The sequence below is a fragment of the Tenrec ecaudatus genome, chromosome X (assembly GCF_050624435.1).
Source record: "Tenrec ecaudatus isolate mTenEca1 chromosome X, mTenEca1.hap1, whole genome shotgun sequence".
Lineage (NCBI taxonomy): Eukaryota > Metazoa > Chordata > Mammalia > Afrosoricida > Tenrecidae > Tenrec > Tenrec ecaudatus.
In genome coordinates, this window is record NC_134548.1 from 3582068 (window position 1) to 3592391 (window position 10324).

Below are 10324 nucleotides of genomic sequence, written 5' to 3' on the forward strand. Positions count from 1 at the left end.
TTTCCCTAGAAGATACTGGTGGGTTTGACCTTTAACATTATGGTTCAGATCCGAGTGCTTTCAGCCTGGTACTGCCAGGGCTCTTTAAAGAATAACCACACTGCCACAGAGTCAATTCCCCTCTAACAGCGACCCCCATGTAGGGATTCTGAAGTTCCCACGTTGACAGGAACACAGCGCCTGCTCTTTGTCCCTTGGAGAGGCTGAACTTGAACCACCGACCTTGCAGTTAGAAATCGATTTTTACCAGGCGCCACTGCCAGAGCTCATAGAATACATAGTTAGATATAATGAGCAGTGCACCAAAATAACTATTTCCAATCAGATATCCACGAAATGGTGTCTGTGACTAGATGAGAGACCTCGTCATTTGGAGTGAGCAGACTTTCTGCAGTGGTGGTCATGAGAAGGATAAATGCGATGCCATGTCTGCTGAATCGCACCATGAACCTTCCCCATCCTTGTCTAGTTGCTGTTGTTAGGAGTCTGTGACACATGTGACCAAACGGAACTGCTGCACGGGATCCCCCAAGCCATGATATTTATGGGAAGAGATCGGCCAGGTCATTCTCCTGTAGAGACTCGGGTGGATTTGAAACTCTGACCTTCGCACTTACCACCTTCGCACTTAATCAGTGGCTCCCCTTCACCACTGTAATACTCACTTCCCTCAAGGTGATGCCAACTGTAGGGAGGGGTGAACTACCACTGTGAGCAGTTTCTGAGACTGTCACTGTTTACTGGAGCAGAGAAGCTTGTCTTTCTCCCTTGGAGTCGCTTGGGGTTCTGAACTGTGGACTCTGGAGATCTCAGCACAACATGCCACCAGGGCTCCCCACCAACTACATATAAATATGTATATGTATATATATAGATAGCTAGATAGATATTTGAAGTTTAACAACAACAAAAAATTCCAAATCCAATGAAAGAAAGAAAATCCAGCAAACCTAGAGAATGCAGCCAGGGCAATGCTTGGAGAAAAACTCATAGCTCAATCATATGAAGTTGTAAAATCACTACTGCCATCCATTTTAGAGCATTTTCCTCTTCCTTGTACTCATTGTTTTTCGTGCAATTATTAATTTTCTTTAAATGTTGGAAAAATATACATGAGACATTTTAAAATTCAACGTCTCCATGTTTAGTTCGGTGCCTTTGGTGATACTCTTGCAAAACCTTTTCCAAAGTCCCCGAAGCAGAAATTCTTCTTTCTTCTCCCATGGCATCATTCTTTGTACGTGACAGCCTACACTTCACAGTATTCGTCTCTCAGTTTGGCTTCCTGTGGTGGCTTGTTGTTGTGATGCTGGAAACCATGTCCCACGTAGCAGTGGGGTTCACGCATTCCCACCTCCAGGAGAACTCATGCCTAAGGAGGGCTTTTTTGAGTCAGCAAACCGGTTGTTAAAATGGCCCTGGTAATCAGGGTTCTCTGTCAGGTGGATGCCTGGGAAGCCGCTCAGTGTAAAAGACACGAATTTATATTCCTTCCTCTGTTTGTTTGAAATCATTTTATTTGGGGGATAAGCTACAAGAATAGATTTTCCATCCATCCATCCACTGTGTCAAGCACATTTATAAATTTGTTGCCATCATCATTTGCAAATCATTTTCTCTCTACTTGATCATTTGTAATCAGCTCCATATTTCTTCCCCCTATCTCCCCAGCCTCCCTCTTTGGCCCTTGGTTATTTATTAAAATTTTTTTCATGACTTATACCAACTGCTGTCTCCCTCCACCCAGTTTTCTGCTGTCTGTCCCCCTGGAAGGGGGTTTATGTCAATTATTGTGGTCGGTTCCCTCTTTCTCATCCTACCTTCCCCTTCTGATACAATTGATGTATGGATTTTAACTAGGTGCAAAATCACCCCGACAAAGTGATCTTACAAACAAAACAAAAAGAAGAAGGATCAATGTTCGAGGCATTCCTGAGCTGAAATTGACTCGTATTAACCAATAATGTGGTATACTCTGCTGGGAATGACAGATTCAAAAGAAATGGTGTTGAATTCATCATCACAAAGGATGGTTCAAGATCAATACTCTAGATGATGTCTATCCACACACAAGGAAAGCCAGCCAATACAACTAGTATACAAAATGATAAACACACCACTGAAGCTAGTCATGCAGAAACTGAAGAATTCCCTGATGTACTTAGTCTGAACTTGATCAAATGTGCAATCAAGGTGCATGGATTTTTATTGGCAATTGGAATGGAAAAGCTGGAAACAAACAAGGAACAGTAGTTGGAAAATATGGCCTTGGTGATAAAAGCCATGAAGGAGGGAGGGGGGACAGAGGGGGTGAAATGAGGAGCTGATGCCAAAAGGTCAAGTAGAAAGACAATGTTATGACAATGATGATGGCAACAAATGTACAAATGTGCTTTAAACAAAGGTGGTCATATGGACATGGTATGTTGTTCTTGAGTCTTCCTCCCATCCTGTGCAGGTGTCTACTTCACGTTGTCCAGCTTCCCAGAATGTTGGCTCAACCTACAGATTGAACATGGAGACCAGATGGTGCTGGGCTCTGTCAATGAAGACATCAGGTGATACAACCTTGCTTGTTGAAAGGCAAAAAGACTTGAAGCATTTGCTGAGGTACATCAAAGACCATGGCCTTCAATGAAGATGAACACTTAATCTCTCACACCATGTGTTGTTAAATATTTGGATATTTGTGTGGATATGCATGCAGACCACACACCTCTTTAAAGTATTGAAGAGCAAGGCTGTCACCTTGTGTGATAAGGTGCGCCTGATCCAAGAAATGGTCTTTTCAATGGCCGCATGTGCATGAGAAAGTTGGGAATTGAATAACGAAGAGTCAACAAGAGTCAATGCACTTGAATTGTGGTGCTGTCTGAATAATCAAAGTAGCATGCATTGCCAAGAGGACTGAATCATCTGTCTTGGAAACAGAAGGCCAGAATGCTCCTTATGTCAAGGAATTGAGAGACTTTTTCTTGCATACTTTGGACATGTTGTCAAGAATGACCTATCCATAGAGAAGGACAGCATGTTTTGTAAAAGAAAGGGTCACCCAAAAAGAGGAAAGCCCTCGAAGATGGGGGACACAATGGCTGCCCGCATGGACTGCAACAAGGAGCAACTGTGAGTGTGGCAAAGCACCCACATGTTTTACGGGGATGAGCGTGGGGTTGATATGGGTTAGAAATGACTCAATGGCACCTAGCAGCAACACTGAATGGACAGTTAATAAACATGCATCCAGTCATGCACAGAGAAGCCCTGATACATGCACCTGAATTGACTTCCACATGCCCTCGTATATGCACCTGAGGACATCCGTTTTTGTCTCCATCACCACACCCACGACCCTGACTTGTCTCTGCTGGTCTCATCAAATGCATGTCATGTAGAATTTGCAGACATTGTCTGTTTCCTCCCATGGTGTTTCTAGGCTCCTTGTTCAAATTGTGCCGACATCACTCACCTTTGCGCTTACCCTTCCCATCACCAAAAGGACCACGTGTCTCCTGTCCAGCAAGCGGTCCTTCTCCTCATGCCTCCCATCTGTGGACACAAGGAATGCTTGTCACTGTGTCTGGGTGCATCTGTTCTTGATGTTTACCAATAACAGAGCACCGTCGTTTGGGAAATTGTGTAGCACAGCAAATACCATGATAGCATTATAGTCATCAATGAGTAAATACTAACTTTGTGCTAAACCAATCCAAGAACACCAATACCACAGCCATTCCGTTGATTCTGACTGACGCAGCTCCTTCTTTCTAAGGCAGTGGTGAGAGTCACATAATTCAACAGCTGATTCGCCAACCTAAGGTCTGTTTTAAATATTTACAAAAGGTGTAGAGAAAGGTAGTTTATTATTCCATACAGTTAATTCTAGAATAAGAATGTAAGTCATACAAAGCTAGATTATGTTATAAGAAAGTGTCGAAATATTCATTAAAAAATAAGTTGTACCTGACAAAATCCAATAAAACTGTTTTGTAGGATATTTCCCTATTGCTTCTTGATTGGCCTCCTCATTTGCAATATCCTTTGGGCATCATCAGCTGTGTGATTGCTTCTTAAGCATTTTTCACAGGAGTAGGAGGATCCCTCTCCTTTAGGGGAGGCCAGTCAGACAAGAGTCGTAGCGTTTGACAGATTAGAGACAGTTCAGTGACTTCTCTTCTCTGGACGTATCCTGTTCACCTTTCGAAAACCCTCAGTGAGTGTTGAACTTATAGCCATTGTTTGGACATGATTTTTAGATCTTCGGAAACTCTCAGGAATGGCATAGTGCACTCATCATATCTAGTGGGATTTGGGGAAAATGCAAAGCTGAACAGATGAATAGTGTGTCACCCTCTGGCACTTTTGCTCCTCACGTTCTATGCTTACTGAAACGACAAATGCAAGGGAATAAACATGTTGTATTTCATCAAAAGTACAACGAGTTTTATGAAATGAGTGAATTAACATGGCATGCATACTCCCCTCTACTTTTCACAGCTTTGGACGTTTAACGTGTCTTGTAATAATTATAATTTGTCTAATTGTTATTACCTGAACCCGTGAAGGTATTGTCATCACCATTCTGTATCAACCTTACTTTGTTATGCTGCCAGTCAATTACAAACCGCCCACTTTGTAAATGAATTATCCAAAAATGTGACTAATGTGTTGGGTACTCAAGAAGATATAGACAGGAAGTTAGAACAAAAAGTAAATGCTCTTTATGACATGATCATCTATTTAGGAGATGATATACAGGGGCTTACGGCCAGGTCTAGTCTACAGTGCCATGCTGTACATACATAGATCTGTGTAACTCCTAAACAGTACAACGGCAGTCAGCTGGATTAAAGTGAAGAATCATCTTCAAGGTATTTGGCACAATGCTAATGAGTCTTTAGATTTATTAAAACTCCATCAAGAAATATTAGCCATAAAAGATGCTCAGTCTCTTAATTGTGATGCCGCTAAGGTTGCTGAGGTTTTTGATTGGCTCCAGCAATTTCGAGATGCTTTCCCTCCCTTGGGAAATCTCGGAGGCCTGCCCCACATGCATATGTCCATGGTCACAGCAGGAGTGGGTGTAGTTGATCTTATGCATACTCCCTATGATACTGCGCAAGGTTATGGTTGAATTATTGGCCTTAAGAACAAAGCTTCATGAAGTGCACATGTACACTTTGCCCCCTCCCCAAACAGGGGTGTAAGGATGGTTAGTCAAAGACGGGTAAGATCGAGTCTGCGTTTCTCAAGCTAAGACAGGTCATAGTCGCCTGGAGGACTGACACTGATGATGGGTGAGGGAGATTTCAGGACTCGACAAGCTAAGAAAGGAACAGTCATCTGCTGACGTTTTGAGTAAAAACGTTTTCAGTAACTAAAAGAGGGGGAGAGATGTTGAAGGCCATTAAGTCTCAGCCTTGAAATGGCTGAGAATTCTCATGACCTATGTGTCAATGTTTGCCGATTTCTTCTGTGACTTTACATTTTGAACAGACTGTCAAGGACAAGAAAGTATACAAGGTCTGGAAAAACAGGTTGCTTAATGTTCTCAAGGATGTCTGGTTTGGCAGAAGATAGAGTTGCTGTGTTTATCAAACGTGTTTGTTTAACAATGAGATCATTAAACCCAGGTTGTGTATGCATGGATATAAGGAATATATTATTTTTGGTGTCATTTTGGGAATTTTTGCATGTTATTACCTTCTTATATGCAATGTCTTCAAACCATTTTGGCATGATTTACGTCACAAGTTCATCTGAACAGCCTTCAGTTGAATCGAGTTCATGGAGTTATCCCCTACACAAAGTCTGAAGAACTGGCAGTCAATGATGGGTAAGAGGATTGAGTTCAGATGCAACAACCTAAGATAGGAAACTGTTTTTAAATAAAAGTAGCCACAATGACGGGTAGGATCATGAGAAGCTATCCCAACCTAAGACAGACCCAGTCCCGCTTTACTCATTTTTAGTAAATAAAGAAGGGGGAGATGTAGAAGGTGGTCGGCTGGTCCAGTTGTTTCTTGGTGGGTGACTAATTGGGCCCCTGTGCCTCCGTTTACCTTGCAGATAAATAAACTGCGAGATAACTCAGTTCCTTAAGACCTCCTTGAGATTCTTTTGAACCTTGCATATCCTTGTGCTTATCTTAGAATGTAGTGTTTTTATTATTCAAGTGTTCGGTGTGCTCAGTTATGTTTGCACAGATAAGAGGTTCACAATATTTTTTAGAGCAAGTGCTTTAATCCTTGTCTTGTAACCATTCCCTTGTATGAATCATATAAAAACCAAGCTTTGAATATACTCGGTGCTACAGTCTATCAGGCTGCTGTCCTCCCAATCCCATACTTTGTACATGTCTGTTTTTTTCCTTTCATCTGCACACCTCATTTCAGATGCAGCTTGGTGCGGGGTAGATGGTCTGTCTCACACAATAATGAGACCAGACATATTTCTTCTCAAAACCAGAATTTTGAAAACTCTGAGAAGTGCCAGTGAAATCCTAACACAGTGAGGGGCCCTGCTGTGAGTCATATTCAAGTCTAAGACATCTTCCATGTTTGTCCAGTGGCTTAGCTGATAGTCCAAGGGAGGTCTTTCAACTTTTTTTGGAAGCATCGAGTCGCTCGCTTTGTTCTAGGAAATGTGCGGAGGCACTCAACCTCAGTCAGCCGGACAACACTGGACAACCAGCAGAAGTACATCTATTTTGGAAAAGTATGGTCACAATGCTCCTTAAAAGCCCAGAGAGTAAAACTTGGTCTCACCGACGTCAGGCACGTTCTCAGGGGGGACCAGCCCTACAGAAGGATGTAGTTCATGGTAAAGTATAGGGTCATTTAAAAAGAGGAAGACGCTGCAGGAGATGGAGGAACTCTGTGTCTGTAACAAGGAAATCAAACTAACCACGATGGTGAGGGTTGTGTGTGACTCTCCTTGACACAGTTTCAAATGTGTCCTCTTCCTGCTGTTCCCCCAAAGGTCAATTTTCCATTTCCACACAACCTTCTCTAATCTCTGAAGATTAGTCTCATGCATGCAACTCCCCAAGGCAAAGGAAGGACTCACCTGCCAAGCCGGATGTGAGGCTGAAACTTTTTATTAGGCATGGTGTTTTGACTGAGGGCAATCAGTTCCTGGAATCAGAAATGATATAAAGGTGTGGTCATGTTTGGAGCTTCTCACTTTTGATCTGACCTAAGCTCCTGTCAAGAAGGGACCAAAGATAACCTTCAGCATGAAGACCCTTCTCTTGACCCTGGTCCTTGGTCTGGTTTATGCCGAATCAGAACCACAGTTGGAGACTGAGGTGTCACCGGAGGTATGTGTGTGTGTCAATGTTCGTCTAGATGAGTTTGTATTAAAGTCTATATGCGGTTTGTTCTACCCATGTGTGTGTCCCTAAAGTCATGCTGCTGTCTGACAGCTCTTCATAATTCCCCACTCTGCTTGTCTCAGGGAGAAATAGAGGCTGTCTGCTCCCATGAAGCTGGAGTGTCTCAGAGGTCCTATAATGGGTTGCCGAGAGTTTGCAGCTCCTCAGTACCTGTGGATTGGGTTGTGTGTTTGTCTCACAGTGAAGAGACTCGGCGACCCCCGTGGGGTCGTCAGGCTTCCGAGCCAACTCCACTACAACAGCTTTGCTTCTGTTCCCTTTGGATTTTATTTCCTTGGTGTTGGGTGGTGCTGTGGTTGCTCTCTCCAGAGGCACTCTGAGCTCCTGTTGACGGTTGCGTTGTGGGCCTGGATTCATTTTGCTTTTGTCCACAAGATCAGACCTGTTCCCTGTTTTTCTTCTGAAATGGGTGGATAAGAGGACTCATGCGTCTTGTGACCACCTTGCAGATCACAGGGTCATGGTATACCATGTACGCAGCAGCGAGTAACAAAGAGAAGGTTCAGGAGGGCGGATCACTGCTAGGATATGTCCGAAACATTACAGTCTCTGAGGGAGGCAGCTCGGTATCCTTTGAATTTTACGTCAAGTAAGTAAAATCTACCTAAAATTGACCCAATAAAAATGCAAACAAATAACCTGCATCTGATCTCAGGTTTGCAAATGAGATGATGGAAGAGACCACGGGTTGGCTTTTTGTTAGTCTTGAACATTACATCGTTGCTCTTCAGTATGTTGAAGGGTTCTTGTACAGCAGTTGACCCAGTGCAGCACATCATGTCATCTCTGCACTGATTCCATGACACCGGGATCAGAGTTAGAGGAAATCATTCAACTCTCCGGGTGCTTTCTGACCAAAATAGCAAGTTGAGAGTGATGTGACATGAATCATGACCATGTGACCCCATGCACTGTGTTCAGTATGGTACCCTCCATGAAGGATGCACTCAGCAAGAGCTAAGAGACAGCGTCCCCTCGCTGCATCCCTTCCAGATTTTACACCTGTCAGTATCACCTTGTTCTGCCTGAACGACTTCCTCTTGGTGGACGTACAAGTTCTGCATGAGCACAATACAGTGCTCTGGAATTCCCATTCTTTGCAAAGATGTTCATAGTCTGTTATGATGCACTGAGTTAAATTGCTTTGCATCGTCAGCTAAACAGAAATAAGCATCTTGCTGGTATTCTCTCGTGTTAACCTGATGTCGGTGATGGTGGCACGCCTCCCATCTTCTCTGAATCTGGCTGGAATTTTTGGTAGCTCCCTGATGATACTGTGCTTGCAATCGTTTTTAAATGGTGTTCCAAACAAACAAGCAACACACACACCTTACTTGCAGGTGACGTTAAAAGATGTTGGTCGTTAATGTTCACATTGTGCTGAGTCCCTTGTCTTTGACGTCCCTACAAACGTGGATCTCTTCTAGTTAGGTGGGCAGGGGTTCACCTTGGTTCATCTCTGTGTCTTAATCCTTAGAGAAAATATCCCCAGAATTCTTGTTTAAAATCAGATCGCTGTGTTTCATACCACTGATGAAGAATGCCTGCTTTGAGCAGGGCTTCTCTTGAAGAAGTGCCTCTATGTGATCAAACTGGACAGAGAAGTCGGGTGGGTTTCCTAGGAAACGTAGCAGACAGTGGCTTTACATTCATGAGAACAAGCAACATGGAGCAGGAAGGGAAGAATGCTTACACAACTCCAAGGAGGCCCCCCGCCGTGTCTCCAGACCATATGCACAGGAATAATTCAACCGCTGTGCCTTCTTTTCTCTCTATTCTCAGTAGGGTACTCATAGAATAAATTAAACAATAAAATGATATATTTTAAGAGCTCCAGTGGAATGTGTTGTGAAGTACATGATCCCTAAAGAACAATTTGTAATACTTCCATAGCAGGGGAGACACCATGATCAGGAAGGTGGTTGTCCCGGGGAGTCTCATCCATTGCACTGCGGGGTTGCTGACCATTGCGATTTCCCCAAATGCGGGAAACTCGACTGCAGAATTTGTGGTAGTAGGGGAGTGAGTTCGCACTCTCCCGAGAGAAAATAATAATTTTTTGCTCTTTGTTCTTCAGGGTTAATGGCATATGCCAGATCGTCACATACACAGGGGAAAAATTAGCAGATGGTCGTTACAAAGTTGACTGTGAGTACCATGTTCCCAGAGCTCTGGAATTCATGAGAGCCCCTGCTACTTATTGCAAATTCCTCAGAAGCACCACGAGGATCGCACCATCCTTGCCTTTGTCTGCAGTGACAGGTCAATGGTTAACCATCTCAGCTCTATACACCGGTACTGATCGAGACATCCCTGCCTCCTGGAGCTTCCATGCATTTCAGAGTAGAGCCACACACATGAGCTTCCAAAGCCTGGTGTTCATTTTATTTCTCCTCTTTGGTGGATTACAATGCCTTCCTTGTACAGGGTTTCTACTTGGACAGGAACCCCAATCTTCAGGTAGCCACGTTCATCCACTGCACCATGGTAGGACGCCAGTGCATGGAAGCAAACCATGCGTCTTGTAGTGCAGTTGAGTCCCACTGCCGGCGCCCCCATCTGTGGCCATGAGAACTGCACTGCTTATGGTTTTCTGGGGCCTTTTGTTGCTTTGTTTTGTTTGGCAGCACATCACCAGGCATTTCTTCTGGGGTGCCTGTGAACGTGAGCGGCTGAACCTGCTCATCGTTTTCAGCTAAAGAAGGCACCGAGCCCCAGCCACAATGTGTGCTAATTTCCATGGTGAAAATGATCACACCGTGACCCACTGCAAGCTTCCAGGCTGATGGAAATCAACAGTGAGTTGAGAACAGATGACAGGAAGCCACCATTACGCATCCTGTGCAGCTTAGAGAGCCGATAGATTTAACAGCCCCCAAAGCACAGATGAACAGATCAGGGTCAGGAGGAGTAAGACAGGTAGGCAGAGGT

General features: G+C 43.9%; 1 non-coding gene across 1 annotated transcript; it reads left to right on the plus strand.

Moving 5' to 3' along the window:
- Window positions 1-9274: 9274 nt before the first annotated feature.
- Window positions 9275-9436, plus strand: LOC142435110 (U1 spliceosomal RNA). Its single transcript, XR_012781256.1, has one exon. It is a non-coding gene; the product is annotated as a U1 spliceosomal RNA (small nuclear RNA).
- The last annotated feature ends 888 nt before the right edge of the window (window positions 9437-10324 follow it).